This window comes from Mus pahari, chromosome 16, assembly GCF_900095145.1.
Source record: "Mus pahari chromosome 16, PAHARI_EIJ_v1.1, whole genome shotgun sequence".
Lineage (NCBI taxonomy): Eukaryota > Metazoa > Chordata > Mammalia > Rodentia > Muridae > Mus > Mus pahari.
The window spans coordinates 33,662,106-33,677,740 of record NC_034605.1 but is presented as its reverse complement, the minus strand read 5'-3'; the positions used below and the strand labels follow the sequence as shown (position 1 = coordinate 33,677,740).

Genomic DNA, 15,635 nt, shown 5'->3' with positions numbered 1-15,635 from the left:
TTCTAGAAGGAGGGATTCCGTGCACACTATGGACTGCTAATAGGACACACCCTCAGTGCTCATCACATAAGGAAGGTGCAACCCATGCGATGCCTAGAGTTCATGTCTGCATGGAGATGCAATGATAAAGGAAGAACTGCTTACAATGGAGACTCTGTGTAGTCGTTTGAATGAGAATGGTGCACCTACACTCAGAGCAGTTGGTGGAACTGTTTGGTAAGGATTAAGAGGTGTAGCCTTGCAGATGGTGTGTCACTGGGGCTAGACTTGGAGATTTCAAAAGCCAACACGTCTCCTAGTTCTCTCTCTCTCTCTCTCTCTCTCTCTCTCTCTCTCCTCTCTCCTCTCCCTCCCTCCCTCCCCCTCCTTCCCTCCCTTCTCCCCCTCTGTGTGTGTATCTATCTGTAGAGTGTGATGTAAGCTCTCTGCTACTGCTCTAGCACCATGCCTGCCTGACTGCTGCCATGCTCTCTGCCATGATGATCATGGATTAACCCTCTGGACCTATTAAAGCCTTCTTCTAATAAATTGCCTTAGTCATGGTGTTTTATTGGAGCAACGGAAAAGTACCTAAGACTGTGTTTCCAACCACATTCCTTAGCTATAAATCAGAAGTATAAATCATTGTGTGGTGACACACATTTAATCCCAGCAGAAGCAGGCAAATCCCTGTGAGTTTGAGGCTAGCCTGTTCTAGATAGCAAATTTTAAGACTGTCAACAATACAGAAAGAACTTGTCCTAAAAAAAAAAAATGAAGCTGAGGAGGAGGATGACAATGATGATGATGATGATGATGATGATGATGATGATGATGATTACACAGAAATGTAAATATCTCAGAGTTGTAGAAATAATTCATTGGAAAGTGCTTGACAACTGTCTTGATATTTTTGTGCTAGTGTAACAACTCGCTTTGAGCTAGGTAATTTATAAACAACAAAAACAGTTCTAGAGGCTGGAAAGTCCCAGGTCAAGTTGCCAATAGACTTTGTGTCTTCTAGACAGTGCCTCCTATACTTGGCAGGAGTTCCTTCCCCTTCTTTTTTACAGGGACAAGAATTTCCTTCAAGAGAGCAGCCCTCTCTTAATACTACGTCATTGGTCATGTGGTCTCATTACAATTCCGGAGAAGACTCGAGCGTTCCACCAGCAAAATCAAGCAGGCTGCCAATCTCTCCACCAGGGTCCATACATTATCAGAGATGTTCCATTCCTAGAACACTGGAAAGTGACCTTCTACCATTCTCCCTGACCTCAGTCACCTTGCCTGAGGGAGAGGAAAGAGTGCTGTGAGAACACTCTTCACTCTTCCCTCCTCTGGGAAGACCAATGTACCAAGGACTCACCCTTTGACCTTCTCTCCTGCTTCCAGCCACAGGTTGCTGTCAACTTCCTATTGTGCACAGACATACAACACACACACACACACACACACACACACACACACACACACACACACACACGTGTTAAGTTCCCCCAAAGCATTCTAGTAGCATTACCTGCAACTGGGACAGACCAGCTCAGCTCAAGATGTAGAATTACCTACCTAATCTCTGAGTCCATACTGACTCTTCCATGAAAGCTTTACTGGAGTGTGAAGGGCTGGAGAGATAGTGCAGTGGTTAAAAGAATTGGCTGCGCTTCCAGAAGGCCCAAGTTCAACTTCCAGCAACCACATGGCAGCTCACAACATCTATATCTCCAGTTCCAAGAGATCCAATGCCTTCTTCTGTGAAGATACGCTGATGTGTTGAGCCAATATGGTGGCACATGCCTTTGATCACAGCACCCAGGAGGCAGAGGCAGGTTATCGCTATTGAACTGGAGGCTAGCCTGGTCTACCAAGCAAGTTCTAGGCCAGCCAGGGCTACAAGAGACCATCTCAAACAAACAAACAAACAAACAAAACAACAACAACAACAACAAAACCCAGCAGTTCCCAGCACCACCCACATAGGTGGCAGGTGGCTCTTCTGACCCTCACAGGCACCTGTAGGCAGGCACGTGGCCCACATACATACATACATTTGAGCTAGTACATAAACAATAAAAAAATAAGGAAATAAAAACTTCCTTAACACATTAATTGTATTCTTTAAGATCCAAGGACTTTCACCATTTTTTTTTCATGCCACCACCAAACCTATCTTGCAAAAGATGAAGGCTGACATTTAAGGACTGACTGTATGCCCAAAGCCTCACCAGTTCTGATACGTTTCCAGTTGCTTCTGACTCGAAGCCTGAGGTCAATATGTGAATAGGGAGAAGGAAACTGACTCAAATTCACTGCTGGCACAAACCCGCTTGCAGGCTCCAGGCATGGACAAGGAGGCTCCTCTAGCCTCTGCTACTCTTTGCTCTCCACGTTACCACAACTGATGCTCCAAGCAAGCCCGCTGCCGGGGAGCTCTGCCTCCACCCTCCAGTCCAGCACTTGAGGATCCACACAGTTCATCTCTCCTACGGCCAAAGACGAGGGCTTAAGAAACAGAGAGAAAAACCTACGCACAACAGGAGGCCGGTGGCTTTAAGCGAATGACCCCGGACCCTGGCTGGCTGCGAAGCTCCGAATCAGGAGAGTCCACAGAAGGCCAGCCAGAAATTCCACCACTTTCGGGCAGAGCCCGTGAGAAACCCTTCAAGATGTGGCACATGTTGGAGTCACAATGTAGAGGGGTGAAAACTGTGTCTTGTCGTGGGATTTAGGAGAGCCGTAGGAGAAAATATATACTTCCAGAATGAGATTAAACTAACCAGAAATTCAGAAGGAAATCCGCACCACAGAACCTGGGGTCAGTCACAATGACTGGTTCTTGTTCATTTAACAGCTCCATTCTCTGCCTTCCAAAGAGTGAATGGAAGGCGTTGGCATGGTGACCTGCTCAGCCTTGGGCAAAAGCGAAAGTTTGTAAACACAGCTATAAACAATTCAAGAGTCGGTCAGAAATGCTTCTGACAAATTTAAACATCTTTAGGATAAAAATAGCTTTGCCTACTTATTCTTCTAAACCATCGTTGACTCCCACAACTCGTTCATTCAGATATTAACAAAGTCTTCCCAAGAACTCCAGAGAGAATTCCTAAACTGCTTGGAATGTTTAAACACCAATCAACAACTAAATTTGCAGGAACCTAATTTGGATGTTAAGCCTTCTCTTTTCTTTCCTTTTTTTTAAAAATTATTTTTTATTCATTCATTCATTCATTCATTCATTTGAGACAGAGTCTCACTGGCTGACCTAGAACTCAAGGTGTAGATCAGGCTAGCCTCAAACTGATATTGATCGCCCTGCCTCTGCCCTCGCAGTGCTGAGTTTCGCAGTCCCTAACTTACCCTAGGCCTAGTCTTCTAAATGCGGTTACATTTTACTGATTCTGAAGAGAAGAAGAGAAGAGAAAGCATTCAAAATTGGAAAGAATATGAATTACATATCAAAAATTAAAAAAAAAAAAAAAACTCGGTCCGTGTCCCTGAGCAATGTATCAAATTATGATGTGCCTGGGTCTTATCAACAATAAAGTAAGGAAATGAATAAGATTATAGGTGTGGTAGTTGTTAAACTTCCTAATCAAACAAAGCATGTCACAGGCATCTAAAGGACCCATCCGCAGCACACTAAACGAGGTGCGGTCACCAAGGCAAGAGTGCTTGGGTCCCAAAGCATTCACATACTGCTTGCTGCTCTTACAGAGGAACTGTATTCACCTCCCAGTACCTGCGTCAGGCAGCTGACAACCACCTGTAAGTCCAGGTCTAGGGAACCAAATGCCCTCTTATGACCTCCAAAGACAACCCACACGCACACACCCCAGCAAAGATACATAACACAGACGTGGAATCCTAAACTTTTAAAAGCTATTTTTGAAAATTGCAATAACAAAGAATTCAGCGATCTCTGCTTTCAACAGTGAAAGGGGGGGAGGGATTAGGTCATAATATGGAGCACTAGGTCACTGAACTCATTTATGAAAGAAGTGTTAAAAGGATAATGCCCATCTACAATGGAAACAGGAGCAAAGAACCAAGTATGGCAGCACATGTCTGTAATCCCAGCACTTGGGGCATGAAGGCAGGAAGGAAAGGGATGAGAGCCAGCTTCAGCTACATAGCACGTTTATAGTCAGCCTGGGCTACATGAAAGACTGTTGAAAAGAAAGAAGAGGAAAAATTGAAGAAAAGGAAAGGGAGTGGAGGAAGGAACAGACATGCCATAGGTAGGCCAGGGAAGTGTGTGAATGAGTCCACAGGATCTAGAGGAGGGCTCAAGGGTGTACACAGACTACACGGTAAGCTAAGAACCGTAAAGAAAACCAAACACAGACCTACAACTCAGAGACCACTCAGCCTTGAAAATAGTAAGCTGTCTGATTACTGTGGCAGACAGGAAATTTCCAAGGGAGTAAAAATGTAGACCAGACCCCTACAGGGGTAAAAGCTCAAAGAAACCCTTTGTACAAAGCTCAGACTTTGTCTGAAGCCTGGAAAATCCTGCTTCCTCTTATTGCCCCTCAGCACACTCCAGGCAGCTTCTAAGATTATCAGAAAGACAGAAGCCGACAGCAGTGTGAGAAGGCCCAGGATGACCATGGTGATGAGAAGCATCGACGATTGGATGTCCACCGTAGAAACGTTCAGTCCCTGACAGACCCATGTCCCTTTGGCTTTGGACCCCGCCCACCATCTGACTATTTCCGTCTATTTGGTTCTCTCTTAATGAAAACAAAAATACCATATAAGTGAAAAAAAATGCACATCGGTGCTCTTCCAGTGTGTACCTGGAAGTGACTCTAACTCACCATCAACCCCAATCCTCTCCCAGTGAGTTCAGTCCACCAAACTCTGAATCCATCCTTCTTCACGTTAACTTTACTTTGTCTCTTACAGCTTCTCAAGTTTTATGGTTTCTGTACGTCTGTCTTGCAATACAGCCAATTCCTTTCTCTCTTTAAAAAACCATTAGGCAAAGCTCCCTTGCCCTTCCTGCCATCGTCATCTCCCTTCTTTGAAGCTATCAGACTCACCTGTGATCAGTCCACAATAGGTACGGTCACTTCCTCTCACCTTAGTCTCTCCAGAACTCAGCAATTAGCCATCCTCACAAAACTTCCTTCTTCACTAACCCCAGCTTTTCTTCTTAGGAAATGTTAACATTCCCCCTCCTCCTGTGGACCTGCAACACTCATTTCCTTGCTAAATGGCCTCTGGGATGCCATCTCTCTTGGGGAATCCTCCACTGCACTGGCAATCCCTGCTCAAAGATCAAACTCCTGCTCATGTTGGAATGCTTTCCTGTTCACTTTCCCTCAGCCACACCTCAGTCTGCTAATGTCCTTCCAAACCATAACCCACCTACAGAGGGACACGACTTGACTTGCACAGAGCAAAACACTATGTATAACCAACCTACCCAGCTGCTGTATCACATGCAAGGGACAATGGTGGAGAGCAAGTACCCTGGTCATTGCACAAACCCCACCAGCCAGTGACCAAATATTCTCAAGTCATCCCCGCTTTGAAGCATAAACATCAATGAGTATATAAGAAAAGAGGATTGGGGACTGGAGAGGTGGCTCAGCGATTAAGAGCACTGACTGCTCTTCCGAAGGTCCTGAGTTCAAATCCCAGCAACCATATGATGGCTCCCAACCAATGAGATCTGATGCCGTCTTCTGGGGTGTCTGAAGACAGCTACAGTGTACTTACATATAACAAACAAACAAACAAACAAATAAATAAATAAAATAATGGAGGGTTGGAATTCAAATGGCCAGGGTCAAAATTCAGACTACACTGCTGGCCAGCCTTGGAACCAATACAAGTCACATAGCCAATAGGGCCTTTGTGGGGGAATGTTATTTCTTATCACATAAAGATGCTCTGTGGCTTCAAAGAGATAATATGGTAATGAAGGAAGTCCCCAATTTGAAAGTCTTACTCATAGCTCTGTTCGCAATATAATCAGAAGCTGAAGGCAGTGTGGGCAATAGAGCCCTGTGTAGTACAACAAATAAGGATACCGCAGACCAGACCTCTTCAGGAAGTAAACATTATTTCCAGACCATGACACAGTAGCCCACCCCTGAAATCCCAGAAACCGGCAGGCTAAGACACACACACACACACACACACACACACACACACACACACAAAGCTTAGGGGTCAAGGTCAACCCAAACTACATAAGCATTCCAGGCTGGTGGAGGCTACACAGTGAGACCCTTGCTAAAAAGACAAAAAAATCAGTTCTTTTTTTTTTTTTTTTTTTCCTCTAGAAGAGACAAAAATTACATCTTTTTATGTACGCAGATGGCTGAAAGGAAAGTCAACCCAGTGGCTCTTTGGCTCAATGCCTATTTCAGCATCTCAGAGATTTAGAAGAAAAAAAAAAAAAAAGGTTTTATCTAACAAGAGCCTTGCCTTTGAAAGGCTTTGTCACTTCCTGGATACATCAAACAACCTTGAATTCTGGTCATAATTCCATTCTCCAATTTCACTACAATCAAAACCCTTCTTCTTCCTTCCGATCTGTCACTCATATACCTTCCCTTGTACCTTCTCCTGATTCCCACCCCACCTCTTTTTTCCCTGCCTTAAAGGACCTTATATCCCTTTATCCGGTCATGAATTCTAATGAGTTTCTCTTCCAGAAACTACCCAAACACCTCTCACATTGCCTCCCTGCCCCTGCATCCCAGACATTCACTAGGGAAGTTCCAAGGACAGGCTAAAATCTAAGATGCTATGATGGAGTTGTCCATCTTTGACCACTAAGAAGAAAGCACCTAGGGTCACAGGTGTAGCTCAGTGGTAGAGCATTTACCCAGCATGCACTGAGCCCAGGGTTCTGACCCCAGAAGCACCAAAACAACCCCAAGACAATTCTTGAGAGATAACTCTTTGCCTATGTGTTTTGTTGTTGTTGTTGTTAGACAGGGTTGCTCTGTGTAGTCCTAGCTGTCCTGGAACTCACTTTGTAGACCAGGCTGGCCTCGAACTCAGAAATCCGCCTGCCTCTGCCTCCCAAGTGCTGGGATTAAAGGTGTGCGCCACCAATGCCCGGCTTGCCTACGTGTTTTAACAAGGAAGACTTCTCTCTGAGTTTCAAAACTGTGGAGCAGATAATATGTGCTAACCAAACATTTACTAAACTGAAGCTTTCCTAAGAGTTGGCCACAGCATCTGAATTCACAGTCGGCCCTTAATGTACTTATCATATGCTCATGTTAGTGCCCCGAAAGTGTAACTGGCTTGCACTAATAAAAATCAGCTCTAAGCCTAGAAGGAAATCTCCATAAACCAATTCTTGTTATAACTGCCATCACTGAGCAAGGTAAGGTCACAGACAGGTCTCAACAGAAAACCCAAAAGTCTATCACCCAGCCTGGCTCTGAAGTTTTGTCTGTTTTCATTCCTTCAGCTTGCCACTCCAAACCCCTTGCATTAGAACAGAACCCCCATGTACATCAACCTCTGCCAGAAGCTGAACATCCCAGAGCTTGAGAGATGGCTCAGCAGGGAAGATCATACCACCCTCTACAGAAGACCTGGATCTGGTTCCTGCGTGCTTTTCAGCCAGCAGCTCATGGCTACCCATAACTCCAGTTCAAAAGGAATCTGATGCCTCTGGACTCCACAGGCACCTGCACTCACATGGGACTCTCAGAAGGTCCTAGGAGACCAAAGAAAGTGGCAAACAGAAGCAGCTCTCAAATCCAGGATCACACAAGTAGCATTTATTAAAGCCTTAAGGACATGTGGGTCCCTGAACCCCAGAGCAGGAGTTAGGGGCTCAGATGCAAGTCTACACAGAAGGGAGCTCAAGCCAATCAGAATGTTGTGACCTCTCCACCTCTCATATTGCTAGTCTCTCAACACTAGCAACACATCAGTGTCGGTTAAGAGACAGTCAGAGTGTCAATGGCTGTACTGAAACTCTTGGCTGTCTTAGTGACTTTGTCCTACAAGGGTTGGAACACTTACCAAAATCACCTGACTGGTCTAATGATGCTTAAGAGGGCTTTAATTATCTCAAGGCAGATACCTGCATTCCTTACAAGTAGATTACAGCATGGACCTCCGGTTGTTTGAACAACATGCACTTAAAAGTTCCTATAATGAGGAGAGTGAATGGAGAGGGGACGGCGGCAGCTTTCTATGATCATTACCAAGGTCAAAACCTAAGGAGAACTTGTGAGCTGTGCCAAACGCATGACGGGTTGTGTAGGCGGGCCTCTGTGGTTGAGGGTTGTAGAAAGAGAAGTTAAAAATTGTTCATTCTCAAAGATTACCCAACCAGGAGCCTGAAGATTTAAGACAAGCTAAAGTTCTTTCATCATCACAGAGATGACTTAAGATGTAGGCAAAGATTTTAATAAAGCCAACTGGAAGATGAAAGTAAAACCAAGCACAATTACATACTGATGCAATTGTAGATTAATGCTCCGATCTTTTAACTAGAAAATCCTGCGGAGGCTGGGAACGGAGCTCGGTTGAAGAGCACTACCCAGTGTGTGCACCGAGTTCCATCCCCAGCACAAGGAAAGTTACAAAAGGGAGAAGGAGAAGAGAAACAGAGGTGGATGGAAGAAGAAAGGAAATAAAGAAGGAAGAAGGGGAGGGAGGGAGGGAAGGGAGAGAAAAGAAAGAAGAGAAAGAGAAGGCCCACCAAAATACTGGTCCTAATTCCATTTCTACCAATATAGTATATATGAAGTTGATCCGTAGAATAAAACTAAGAGTTCTAGATTATAGTTTTATAGTTAAAAGGCATCAGCACGGGCTTTATGCAAGAGCCTCGGAAGAGCAAGAAATGCACCCACATTCACCCTATCAACATCCCCCAGTTGATGACTGTACTTACTACAGCCAAAGAACTGTTTTGACACATAGTTACAACTAGATGAAAGTTAGCAGGGATCATTGTTCTTGATTAGTCTCCTGCATTGGATCCAAATAGGACAGGCTGAAAGTAAAGTCACTCTTGCAAGGTCTCTGTCACTGTGTTCCTCCATCAGCGTCAAGATGCATCATAATCAAATTCTCTCTTCTATTATCCTTACGCACGTGCGCGCACACACACGCACACACAACCCTGTTGCTAATTAATTAACTATTTCCCTAGTATTTTATTTTCTATGGTTTCCATTTTAAATGTGTTAAAGACCTGGTCCACAGCCTATAGCTTTATGGGAAGACGGTTGTGTCTTAAGAGGCAGGGTCTAGTGAAGGGAAGTTAAATAGTTGGAGGTACACCCTTTTAGTGGATATGGAGTCCTAGGAGTTCCTGTCTCTCTGCTTCCTGGCCACCATAAGGGAGACATTCCTCTGTCATATGCCCAGTGAGGTTACTATTACACCATACCCCCAAAGCAATAAGACCAGGGAACTTGAATCCTCTGAAGGCAAGATCCATAGCAAACCTTTTCGTTCCATAAGTTGAAAGTCTCAGATAATTTGACAAAGCATTTGGCAAGCAAACAAACACCTTCTCATGGGCCCTGCCTCACAGGAGAAGGGGCTAAAGTGACCGTCCACGGTTCTGGTTTTGTTTCTGCACAGTTCAAGAGCTCTGCCCAACAACTCAAGATGCTTTTCCCAGATCATAGGAATCCTTACTCAATTTTATGGAATGGGAGGTTGACTCATTCTACAATTGGAAATAAAACCAAAAGTAAGTAGATACTTAGGGAGGCAGAGAGAAGATGAGTAGATTATTAAATAACAAACATAAAAGATTATAGATAGATGATAGATGACAGAAAGGTAGATTGGTAGTAGGTAGGCAGGTAGGTAAGTAGATAATAGGTAGATGATGGAAATAGATAACAGATAGATGATGGAAAAGGGGAGAGAGAGAGAAAGAGAGAGGGAGAGGGGGGGAGTTTTAAGGAAACAAAGCACCAAAGGACTTTAAAAGAACAAACAGGAGAAAAAGGCAATTATTCTCCTTAGATTGTTACAACTGAGCCTTTGGCACTAGTAACTAAGATTCACGCTTCATTCAGATTCCTGATTTTCCCGATGTTTCCTTCTCTGCTTCAGGATTTCAGAATGCTACATTACAGTTACGTGTCATTTTAGCCTCCTCTGTTGCGATAGTACCTGAGTTCCCTTGATTTTGATGACTCTGACAGTTTTCTTCGCCTGTGTGTTAGGCTTATTACATACACACTACACACCACCCTGCAGGGTAACTTTAAAACACTACACACTGCCTGATGTGTTATTACATGCATACTACACATGGCCCTGGATGCTAAGTTTGGTGCATGTACATGGCACACAACCCCATGTGTTAAGCTTAGCACAAGCACACTACACACCACAGGCTCACTTTGCTCAGATCTTGGAATTCCGGAGCTGGGGGTGCACACTGTACAGTGCTGGAATATTTCATGGTCTCTGTCCCTCTCTCAAGGTAAACCTTGATTAACTTATTAATTCTGAAACTTTTTTTTTTTTTTTTGCAGAGAATTGGCCAAACAGTTGATTTCAACCTGTGGTTTATCACCTCCTGTAAAACTAACACCTTACCTGACCATTTTCAAAAAAAAAAAAAAAAAAAAAAAAAACGAAGGAATTAACTAACTCAGGTTAAACAGTGCTCTTAGGTTTTAGTCTGAACGTACAGACAGTAAGTATACAGACGCATAGCATACAGCAGGATGCTCCCACATAGGTACACTCTACATAACAATCAAATGTGAATAACTTTGGCATATCTGTCACTTCACATTTAACACACACTATAAATATCAAAACCCTCCTCCAACTTTGAAATATACAACACATTAATTGTTTGCCCCAGAAAGCTTTGGAAAATCTTTATAGAAACTCTCAACTCATTAGGGTGTGATTGTGCACCCCTGGGACCCCAGCACTTAGCAGTTGGAGGCAGGAGGATCCGGAGCTAACAGCCCCAGCTGCACGGGAGTCTGTCAGCCACAGCGACATGAGACTCTTTCTCAAAAAAATAAAATGCCACTAGGAACTCAAACTTAGTATCTGTCTGACACTTTGTTCATAATCGCACAGGCTATGGGTTTCTGCAAGGAAGGTCAGAGCAGTAAATGCCAGTTGCACACTTTCAGGGTGACCTGCTGTGGGCACGGCCACCTCTCCCAGTATGAACACTTGCAGAGGTGACGCCTGCCTTGCTCCACTGTAAGGTTATGTGCCCCAGCCTGTTCCCACGCTATGCAATTCAGAGCAGTAATTGGGGGAGAGTACAAATTAAATAGTATTCTATAGAAGGTTCTAGATGTTCTGTGTAAAATACACAGTACTCTATTACCTCTACATCTCTTCTGAGAAGACCATACTCCTCAGCTTCCCTCTGCTTATTTATCTAGGCTGCCATTTATCTAGGCAGCCTCACTTCCTGGTGTGAACATACAGAACGGTGACTTTACACTGTAAGTTATACTGCAGAATGCATATCATCTCCAAGTGGGCTATGTTGTAATCTTCTTTAATATATCCTCCCCTGGTCTTAGATTTCTTTCTTGATTAGTTACACTTTGCTCCAGGATTCCCCATTTTCAACCAGCTCCTGAGACTATCTGACTTACCACTGTCATGTATGAATTTTATTAATTAATTTATTTATTTATTTATTTATTTATTTATTTGGTTTTGATTTGGGGTACTTCTATACTTTCTGGAACTACAAAAGAAAGAAAGAGAGAGAGAGAGAGAGAGAGAGAGAGAGAGAGAGAGAGAGAGAGAGAGAGAAAGAAAGAAAGAAAGAAAGAAAGAAAGAAAGAAAGAAAGAAAGAAAGAAAGAAAGAAAGAAAGAAAAGGCAAAACTCCAGGCTCATCTTATAGATTTCACAGTTGAGCCCTCCACGTGCTTCTCCAAGGACTCCAGTTCCTTGTGATGAAGAAGGGCATTAGAAAGATGATCTAAGCTTAGGAACAGTCGCTGCTGATGGAGTTTTATTCTTATAGACTGCTCAGCTGACAAACTAAAGAACTCTCGGTGTGTGCTAACCTTTGAATCTTCAAATAGCTATATTTTTCTTTCTCACTTTCTGTATTTATATTAAGCTAAGTACAGGTGCACGGCGACAGACTGGTCATTCCCATGTACACCTGATCTAGTAAAAATGAAATTTCTTAGGGCCAGTGAGATGGCTCAGTGGGTAAAGACACTTGCCACCAAGCCCCGACGACCTGAACTCGATCTCCAGGACCCACACGTTAGAAGAGAACCAGCTTCCATGTGTTGCACAGACAGGCCTTGGTTCTGGGCCGAGACAACAATGCAGTCTCCCCTGGGGATGACAGCTCATGTCACACGTAGGAAATGCTGCTTAAATGAGACAGTTCTAAGAAATTCCCTGAGTACCTGGCAAGAGTAAAGCCAAATTATGTCAAAGGTGTGCCCAGTAAGACCCTGTCTCAAAGCATTCCCATCGAAGAACTCAAACAGAGCATAATGACCCGGCCAAAAATCACCAAAGCCCCTGGGTGTGAGGTGCCAGTCACACAGAATCACACACAGCAGAAGTCCATTCCGACGCAATGCCCACAGCAGGCAGTTATGTGGGCGTGAAGAACAGAATTGCCTGGGCTAGCGGGAGAGGAAAGGTAGAGGCCGGATGTACCAGGATGAGGAACCTGCTAATGAGACGGGGCTTCTGTTCAGACAGAATGGACCATTCAAGAATTAGGTTGCGACAATCGTTGGGCAACCTTTAAGTACATTAAAAGTATAGAAAATAGGCGAAACATGAGGTATGAAATACCAGCACAGAAAAGACAATAGAGAAATCAGTAAATATCAAAAACTCTGGGGTTATTTAATAGTTACGTCATAATGTTGGTGGTTTTAGTTTTTATAAATGCAGTAATGATGATAGAATTTTCTCAGGAGCTGTAGAGAGCTCCTTAGAAGTTAGTGGAACAAAGAATCTGCCCTCTGTGTTCAAGTTCCTCTTCAGGAAATGAGTCTCACTGATATTCCACGTACCCTAACCCACTAATGACACCCCATCCTACCCCACTGATACCACACCTACCCTACCAATGCCACACCCTACCCCACTAATACCACGCCCTGCTACACTGATGGTAGCCCACCCTACCCAGCTTCCTAAGCGCATGCTGAGGTCTTCCTGAGCCTGACCTTCCTGAGGTCTTCCTGATCATACAGCTTTGCACCCTACTTAGTCAGCCCATCTCCTCACTTCGGTTCACTCCCTTCAGTCTTTGGCCAGCCTGGCTTTCTGAGAGCCATTTCCCTTGCTCTTTCCTAACACTTCCCACTCTTCTAGAAACTACCCTATGGAACCAAACCTAGACACACACTACTCTAAAAGTGTTTGAAGGTGGCCATGCACCCAGAATGCAGCTTCGCAGCTCTGATAAAGCCATAAGTAGTTTATTTCTAAGTTGCCTTATTACCCACTGCTTTCTTTCAAATTTTCCCTATAATTTCAACAAACTACGGCCCACAATCATAATTCATTATTCACCATCATGAGTCATGGCCCCACCTTGATGAAATGACTATTTTTCATTTACAACCTCATTATCCTATAAACTACGACAACAAAAGCCAGCCATCAAACAGAGCCATCCCTTAAGACACTCTAAATGCTTAAGTGGGGAGATGACACATACAGCAAATTAAGTTCTGTAAAGTAGAAAATTAGCCATAAAACTGAGAATATGGACCAGGAGCATAGCTTGCTTGGTTGCCAGAGTGCTTGCCTACTACACACACAAGGCTCGGATTTTGAGCCTCAGTGTCGCATAAAGCAAGCGTGGTGTTACATGCCTGTAGTCTCAGAACTGGAGAGATGGAGAAAGGAAGATCAGAAGTTCAAAGCTATCTTCCCTACACATATGGAGCTTGAGGTCTGCTTAGAATACAGGAGACTCTGTCAAAAAAAAAAAAAAAAAAAAAAGTAGACTGTGCAAAATGTTCACACGGCTGAAAGGAAGAGCCGGTAAGTAAAATTAATTTTACTTTCCCTACACAATCTACCCACATCCATTTGCTTCCCTCTTGTTAAATAGCCTATAGGTAAATTGACAGCGACTCTTGGGAGACCAGGCAAACAAGAGACGGCAGCTGTTCTCTTTGCATGAACTCTTCCCAGAGTAGATAGAATGCAAGTTCCCAAGACACTCTGCCTTTAACAGGGAGAAGATTCTAGAATCACAAAGGTCAACCCATTCTGGTCAACACAATCCGAAATGAACCCCTTTCATTATCTGGAAAATTAATAAAACTGTCAAATACACTGTTACAACCTTTAAGCCATGACCACTGGAAAGTAGAAACGAAAACGAAGGTTCTTAGTTTGTGGTCCTGACTCTAAAAGGTCCTCCTTTATAACCTAAAGCCAGCCCGCCCATCCCTGATAGCATCAAAGGCACTGGAATCACACAGCCTTAGCTGTGGGTCTGAGAGAACCTAGTTTCCACAGCTTCTCATCTTTTGGCTAAAATCAAGTGTAGCATGTGTTCTTACCAATTTAATATCTGGTGTGTCCTTTATCCGACAATAATATATTCAATGGATTTTTTTTTTTTTTGAAACGCACTCTTCTCTGCTACTCCATGCATCCACCTGGTACTACAATGCCTCTGAGAATGACGTACTTCATCAAATAATAATTGCAAAAGTATGGTTTCTAGTGGATGATCAAGAATTCCAAGCAAGTACGGTGGTCAGTAGGCTAGCTATAGGCAGAGCGGTTTTCAGTCAGACACACAGGAGTCCTCATACAGATGTCTCACTGCTCCCATCTATCTGAGGGGGACAGTGAAAACAGCCTCTCCTCTCATAGCTCCCGCCCGAAGGGGTGAACAGGAACTCTCCCTATTCCTGGGTCGGGTGATCGGAGACCCTCCCCCAGCCCCCTTCCGCCCCAAACAAGAGCAGGTCAGTATGTACAAAGGCCACGGCTGTTCCTGAAAGACTAGAAATGGAACAGAAACGACAGAAAGGAGGTCAGGTATCTATCTTCAAAGCTCCTCGTGCTGATATGAATCAGTTTCTAAGAAACAGGGTAAGAACGGAGGAGCACAAAATGGAAGTAGAGGAAAAAAAGCAAACTGAAGAAAGGTAGGCCATCACGTGTGCACCGTCAGGGGTGCGCCGTCAGGGGTGCAGAAAGCAGACAAAGAGACGATCCTGGGCACAAGTAGACACAGTCTACCTCTGGAAGGAGAAGCAGGAGGAAGAGCCGTCTAGGAAACGATCCAGTAGAAAAACTGGCCTTTATTATCTATCCTTCTCCGTCTGCCCATGCATTTCATACCAAGAGTACATGCTACCAGTGTAAAGGCTAAGAAAGGCTAAGGGTTTGTTTAATTGCTTTTTTTTTTTTTTACTCTCTCTTCAAGATGCTGTCTCACTCTATAGCAAGACTGGCCTGGAACTCAACTATGTAACCCAGGGTGGCATTAAACTCTTAGCAATCCTACAGCCTCGGCCTCTAGAGTGCTGGAATAATACTCTAGAGTAACCATGCCTTACTAAAAGGTGAATTTTCAAAAATTATCTGTAGCAACAACAAAATTGGTTTTAATATATGAGAAAGATACATAGTGAATTCTCATTGGCTTCAGTAAATTAAAAATAAAAAACTAATACTTTTTAATTAAAAAAAAAAAAA

At 43.7% G+C, this 15,635-nt stretch overlaps 1 protein-coding gene, 1 non-coding gene and 1 pseudogene across 2 annotated transcripts in view; 1 reads left to right on the top strand and 2 right to left on the bottom strand.

The window, feature by feature from the left end:
* The window catches only part of Mboat1 (membrane bound O-acyltransferase domain containing 1), a 110,591-nt gene that overhangs the window by 81,368 nt on the left and 13,588 nt on the right, over nt 1-15,635 (bottom strand). The window lies entirely within an intron of this gene.
* The window catches only part of LOC110334230, a 43,316-nt pseudogene that overhangs the window by 19,699 nt on the left and 7,982 nt on the right, over nt 1-15,635 (bottom strand).
* LOC115065641 lies at nt 14,438-14,621 on the top strand. The gene has a single exon (XR_003845411.1). It is a non-coding gene; the product is annotated as a U2 spliceosomal RNA (small nuclear RNA).